Source organism: Bidens hawaiensis, unplaced genomic scaffold (assembly GCF_021521415.1).
Source record: "Bidens hawaiensis isolate Kalapana, Puna unplaced genomic scaffold, B.hawaiensis_p1.1 tig00046810_1, whole genome shotgun sequence".
In the NCBI taxonomy this organism is placed as follows: Eukaryota; Viridiplantae; Streptophyta; class Magnoliopsida; order Asterales; family Asteraceae; genus Bidens; species Bidens hawaiensis.
The window spans coordinates 134,144-140,803 of NW_027506002.1; the positions used below are offsets into that span (position 1 = coordinate 134,144).

At 36.6% G+C, this 6,660-nt stretch overlaps 1 pseudogene; it reads left to right on the top strand.

Moving 5' to 3' along the window:
• Positions 1-4,990: 4,990 nt before the first annotated feature.
• LOC143616334 (coumaroyl-CoA:anthocyanidin 3-O-glucoside-6''-O-coumaroyltransferase 2-like) lies at positions 4,991-6,382 on the top strand (annotated as a pseudogene).
• The last annotated feature ends 278 nt before the right edge of the window (positions 6,383-6,660 follow it).

Consider the following 6,660-nt stretch of genomic DNA (forward strand, 5'->3'; position numbering starts at 1 on the left):
AATCCTTAGCGCGTCGCGGGAAGAACTACCGTTCTTAGCGCGCTGCGAGAAGAACTACAATCCTTAGCGCGCTGCGAGAACAGTTCGCCTCGCGTATCGCAGGAACAACTGGTCTTCGCGCAGGCTTCCTTGTAAGGAGTCTGGCGCGTGGAGCTGCGCAGACAACCTTAGGCGGGAAGAAACAAAGGACAAGCAAAGAGTTAAGAGAAAAAGGGGTTCAAGGCGTAAGGGCGGAACGACGACAAGAGAGAGAAAGAGGCGGGACGGCAACAAGAGGGAAAAGAAGGCGGAAAGAGAGAAGAAGAGGGACGGGACGGCGGGAAGAAAAAGAGAGGAAGAGGCGGGAAGGAAAACATTATTATTAAAAATAAAGTATAAGTATAAATAAATATTAAATCATAAAAGAAAGAGATCGGATCGGAGAAACGGGTACCTGGGTCGGGTCGGATCGGGGCAGATGTCACATTCATGCTCATCAATAATATTAAACTAATTTTTACTAGTCATTCCTAACTTAGCAATGTAAACAAAGAAAACATGAACATTCAAAGTTTACAAACAAACATCTAGAACATAGTTTTCCAACATGAATGCCTAAACATTTGTAAGACTAACAAGGTATGCAATTATAACAAGCATGAACACCATCAATATCAACTCATAACTTCAACATTTCCTTGAAAGAAAACCAAATTACCATAACCATACATAGATAAAAATCACAATAGTAAAAGCTTCAACAATGTCTAGATAGTAAAGGTCTTAGCCCATAAGGCTTAATACAACTACAATCAATCTAAAAATAAGCTTACAAAACATGCTCTTAAACATAGAAATGCAAACCAAAATCAAGAAAGGATTGAAGGATGGAATGATGAATCTTATGTTGGTGGAAGCCTCCAAGAATCCTCTAAAATTGCTGCACTTGATTGAGAGAAAATCCCCAAGACTCCACACACAAAAATAAGGATAATGGATGTGTATATATGCTGTCTCGACGTCTGGCACGGGCACTTGCACGGGCTTGCACGACCGTGCCTATTTGTGGAAAGTCAACCATTGGCTTTAATCTGACCAAAAAGTCAGATTTCTCTGTTCTGGCACGGTCATCGGCACGGGCCCGCACGGCCGTGCAGGTCATGCACGGGCATCCGCACGACCATGCGCGTTCGTGCACTTTTGAATTCTTGCGGCACTGGCTCCGGCACTGGCAAGCATGGTCGTGCAGGTCTGGCACTGGCAAGCATGGTCATGCAGGTCTGGCAAAATGCTTATTTTGTCCCCGAAACGCCCCCTTTTCATGTTTTTTTTGTCGGGCGGCCGCCCGGACCTGCAAATTCACAAATAACTCAAATAAGTACTTAAAACAATGAATTTGCATGAAGTTCGGAATAAATATGAAGGTAATTTGATGCAATAAGATGTACACTTTGTGTTACATCAATACAACTCCGAGTTGTTCTACTAGTTCTCCACTTTACGAGTACTCATCTCTAGCTAACTAATACACCACTCTATTAAGAATGCACATTTTTTTGTTTTAGATAACAAGCAACCAAAAAATCATCTGCATCCCGAGTAGGTTTGAACACGAGAGGATCCAGCTCTAACACGAGAGAGCGTAGTTTGACCGTGAGAGGAATGCCGACTCCCTATTTATGAAGACCCCGATGATGTAGATTATGTGTCGGGTGTTTTGGTCAAAAATTACACAAGGATAATCAAGTAACCAAACTTTGATTGTGAGGTAGGATGCTTGTGTATATAATCAAAATGATAAGTAAATAGTACGGGTGACACGGCGATTTAGCGAGGAAAAACCCTCGATCCTTAGAGGATCTCCAGCAAAAAACACCTGGAGGGGAAAACTATCCCGCTGCCTTAATTATATTAATAAAAATCGGCGATTACAAGTGTTGGAAGTGTTCGATCGCTGCTATGAGTACAAGAGTGTGTAGTATGGTGTGTGGAGTGTCTTATGCGATCAGAACATCTTCTATATATAGTTACAAGAGGAATAACTAGTAATAATGAGCATTAATTGTCCTGGTGAGGATCCTGAACCGGTTACGGATTGCATATCTTTGTCTTAATCATGTTGTAACAGCCTCCAACATCTATAATCTTTATTGTTTGACCAACTCTTCAGCTGAGCACTGATTGTTGACTGTTGCCTGCAAAACTAAGTCAAATTGAAAGAATAATGATGGTTAATATTGATACTTACTTGAAATTTCTACCCACAGCACCCGGAACGCAAAATCCATTTAATTTGGATGATGTTATTGTCGAAATGCAAATTGAAAAAAATGAAGTTGGAGTTGAAGAAACAACAAAAGCACAATTCAAAGGTCGGGCGGCTAAGGTCAATTGGTCAAAAGCCCAAGAAATAGCCTTAACTAAGTCATGGGTCCATTGCTCTGAAGACAAAGAAGTCGGAAATCAACAAATAGGAAGGAAGTTTCCGGAAGAAGGTCCTTAACCATTATTAGTCACTCGTGGGTGGAGACGATCAAAATGTTCATGATGGGAGCCTATCAAATGACTTTGTTCAGCATATATTGGTGTCAAGTGGTAAAAATTATATATATATATATATATATAGGGTAAGGATCCTATGAGAACCATTGGCAAATTGAGAACTTTGAGAACCATTTTGGACCACTAAAAAAACCCTCTAAAAATATTAAAAAAATTATAAAACAAAAAAAACCGAAAATTTTAAAAAAGTAAAAAAACCAAAATTCTTATATCATTCCGGTTTCATTAAAAAAAACGAATTTTTTTTTTCTTTTTAATTCGTATTATACCTATACACATATGTATACTTTCATTTAATCTCTAGTTACGTAATATACACATATATACATTATCATTTACCTTAAATTATACATATGTGTATAGGAAAAAAACATGTGTGTACATATTATACATATATGTATAATAAAAAAAACCGATTTTTTTTTTCTTTTTAATTCATATTATACCTATACACATATGTATACTTTTATTTAATCTCTAGTTATGTAATATACACATATGTACGTTATCATTTACCTTAAATTATACATATATATATATATAGGAAAAAAAACATGTGTGTACATATATGTACATATTATACATATATGTATATGTATAATTTAGCTAAACCGAGAAATTTTTTTTACGTTTTTTTTTAGAAACCGGGATGATAAATAAGAACTTTGATTTTTTTACTTTTTTTATTTTTGTGTTTTTTTTGTTTTATGATTTTTTTTATTTTTGGGTTTTTTTATGGTCCAAAATGATTCTCATAGTTCTCAATTCCCAAAAAGTTCTCACATGATCCTGATCCGATATATATATATATATATATTTTAAGATATATTTGTAATTTAATATATATTTTTTTAACATTATAGGAACGTTTACGTGAAAGCGGGTGTGCGATCTTGATTTGACGAAGAAGACGTTAAGTGATTATGAAACCAAACATGAACGGTTTTAATCACGTTGATGCGCGAATGAATGTAAGAGCACATGCTAAATTGTTCTTGGTCCCATTGATGGGCAAAGAGACAAATAGTAATTCCAAGAAAAGAAGAATGCCGTCAAAAACCGGGAGCTACTACTCGAATCTGGGTATGTCAGACCTCAACGAAAACCTCACATCAACAAGGCCACGTCGGAAAGACATGATGCCCACTTCGTCGATGTTAACCAAAATGTAAATAGTCAAGACACTTAAGGAATATTTATCTTTTAACTTTTAATGGAATAGTAATTTTTATCTTATTTTTTTATTATACATGTTTAACTTTAATTTAAAGAAGAGAAAAAAGATTTGTGGGCAGTTGAAAGGAGTGTCACATATTTAGGTGGTGTTTCGGTGAGTTTTTAAATTGTTTTTTTTTGTTTATTTGTTTTTTGAAAAGCAAAAGCCACTTTTGAAAAGCTTTAATTTGATGTTTTTAAAGGAGCTTTGACAAACATATTTTGCTTTTCAACAATCAAACAAGCAAATAATCAAGTTTAAAAGCTTACCCAAACACCCCATTAAGTGATTTTGAAATAGTAGATAATGTAAATGACATGACATTTGTGAGATTGTTGAAGATTGTAATACTTGGAGAGGAGCATTCCCGCCTATATGTGGCTTGAAGATACGTTTACGGAGTTCTCCGCACACGGAAACTATTATTAATAACTATAAAAATAACTTTATTAGAACAAATTGATTATAAATTAGTTCAACTATATTAATTTAAAATACCAAATTGCATTTTTGACTAATTATATGTATACTAAAAGACAAACATGTCTTCAATCACTAAACTATACTATATATAGTTATATGATGTCACTTGTTGGTAGCCTTTAATATTTCTTTACTAAACTCTTTAATCAAATTAACACTTAAATTTGTTAATAACATGTTTAGCCGTCTACTTGAATAAAGTTTTAATACTTTTTTCTTCTTTACTTTTCTAATCCCTCAACTATTCTAATAAGATGTTTAGCCCATTTATTTTACTAAAGTTTTCAACTTCTTTTGTTTTCTTTTTAACTTTACTAACATACATATTATTTTTGTTATGTGTTTTGACGTTCATTTTTGTAACTTCATTTTTAAACCGACTGCCTTTCACATGTACGACGGTTACATTTGAATTTTGTTTCCATATGGTTCTGCATTTTCTCTTTTAACTGGTATACCGAGAGCCAGTAATTAAATTCTCATCGCAATACACATGGTTAAAATCCTAGTGTTCTATTTCTTAATCTAAATAGCTCATTTCCAAACAAACAACTATTTGAATAAAAACTCGAACCCTCTTTTGGTAAAAATTGTAAAAAGAAAGCTCGAATTGCCGCACCCAAGCTATCCATCTATCTATATGTGTAATAGAGGAGCCAAGCCACATTCTCATCTCTTACCTACAATAATTGGTCAAGATTATAAAACCACACGTGGGATTTTTGCCATTTCAACCTTCCATCTCCGGCAATGGCGCCACCATTCCATGTGAATATTATAGAACAATGCACCATATCTCCACCACCGGATTCCACCGCACCTCCGGTCAAACTCCCCTTAACTTTCTTAGACATCCCATGGCTTCTCTACCCACCACACCAAACCCTACTCTTCTTCCCAAAACCACCACCCAAAACCACCACCACCCTCCTTAAACACTCACTCTCTATCACCCTCCACCACTTCCACCCTCTCGCCGGAAACCTAGCCTCTCCACCTCCTCCGGCCGAACCCTATATTATTTACACCAAAGGTGACTCCATTTCACTCTCCATCGCCGAGTCAAACACCACCATTAGCCACCTCTCCGGTGACCATCCAAAACCCATTAATAATCTTTACTCTCTTCTACCTCACCTCCCAACAATCTCCATGCCACGTGACTTGCACGTGGTTCAGCTCATTCCTCTTCTCTCCGTCCAAATCACCATTTTCGCCGATTTCGGGTACTCCATTGGCATCACGACACAGCACGTGACAGCTGATGAACGAACACTAGATCAGTTTATGAAGCATTGGGCTTATGTTTGTGGATCTTTGTCAGATAATGAATCTTTTGATGCATTCACCAGGACTACCCTCTCGTTTGACCGGAGGGTAATCCCAAACCCTAATTCTCTCAAAACAAGTTTTTTAAAACACTGACCGGTCCCACCAAAACATTACGTGGATAACGTCGTGCGATCGACGTTTCGTGTAACAACGTCACACATCAACAAAATCAAACAACACATTCTTGAACAATGCAAGATAATAAACGAAGATCCACTGGTTCATTTATCACCCTACGTGAGTGCATGTGCTTACATATGGATTTGTTTGCTCAAAGTACAAAATGTTCAAGAAACGCGTGATTCGAAAGACGGTCCGGTTTATTTAGGGTTTAATGCAGGTGGGATTACTAGGTTAGGGTGTGAAGCTGACATTCCATTGAGTTATTTTGGGAATTGTATAGCTTTTGGGAGATGCATGGTGATGAAGAGTTTGTTGTTGGGTGATTATGCGATTGTTTTTGCTGCGAAATCGTTAGGGAAGGAGATTAAGAGGCTTGATAGGGATGTGTTAGAAGGTGCTGATAGGTGGATTAGTGATTGGGAAGAATTGGATATTAGGGTTCTTGGATCACCAAAAGTTGATTCATATGGGTTGGATTTTGGGTGGGGCAAAGTTCAAAAGGTTGAGAAGATGTCAAGTAGTAATAATAATAATAATAATAATAATAATGGTAGGGTACTTAATGTGGTGTCTTTAAGTGGAAGTGGGGATATGAAAGGTGGGATGGAGATTGGGATTGTACTTTCCATGGAGAAAATGAGTGTATTTAGTTCTGTCTTCAATGGAGGTTTAATGGAACTTGCATGAAGAAGATGAAGATGCATGACGAATGAGGGCAGTACAGGAAAGAGGTTGATTCAGACTGTATGTCACACGTCTGGCAAGTAATTGATGCACATAGTGCAAGTAAGTAATTGATGCACATAGTGCAAGTGAGTGATGAATTTTAACATGTTGAACAAAATTGTACTTTTGTGGGAAATGCTTGTTTTTTTCATTTATGTAAAATCCTTGTAACCTTGTTCTTCTTGTAAGAATTTGAAAGCATTACCATGCCACATGGTGTTTGAGTTTTGATTTACAAG